Raw genomic sequence first — 238 nt, 5'->3', positions numbered from 1 at the left:
CCCGGCCTGGGGGGGGCCGCTCCCCAACCCCCGACATCCCGCCGGCGGCCGCGGGGCTGACCGGGCCCGCCGACTCGGCGGAGACCCACTCCTCCGCACCTGCACCCGCCGCTGGCCTCGACGGCCCCCCATCCTTCCTCCCCCTCCATCCCTCAGCAGCCTCCCGGCCCGGCGCCACGCACCGCGGCCTGCAGGCCGCGGCCTCCTCGCTCCCTCAGTCTCCCGCCCCAGCAAGGCC

The 238-nt window shown here is 79.8% G+C and overlaps 1 protein-coding gene across 2 annotated transcripts in view; it reads right to left on the bottom strand.

Moving 5' to 3' along the window:
- RPL21 (ribosomal protein L21) overlaps positions 1-238 on the bottom strand; it is a 4,915-nt gene that overhangs the window by 4,527 nt on the left and 150 nt on the right. The window lies entirely within an intron of this gene.

Source organism: Haliaeetus leucocephalus, unplaced genomic scaffold, assembly GCF_000737465.1.
Source record: "Haliaeetus leucocephalus isolate CR32 unplaced genomic scaffold, Haliaeetus_leucocephalus-4.0 Scaffold351, whole genome shotgun sequence".
Taxonomy (NCBI): Eukaryota; Metazoa; Chordata; class Aves; order Accipitriformes; family Accipitridae; genus Haliaeetus; species Haliaeetus leucocephalus.
Note: the sequence above shows the minus strand (reverse complement) of the source record. Positions and strands in the feature narration are given on the sequence as shown.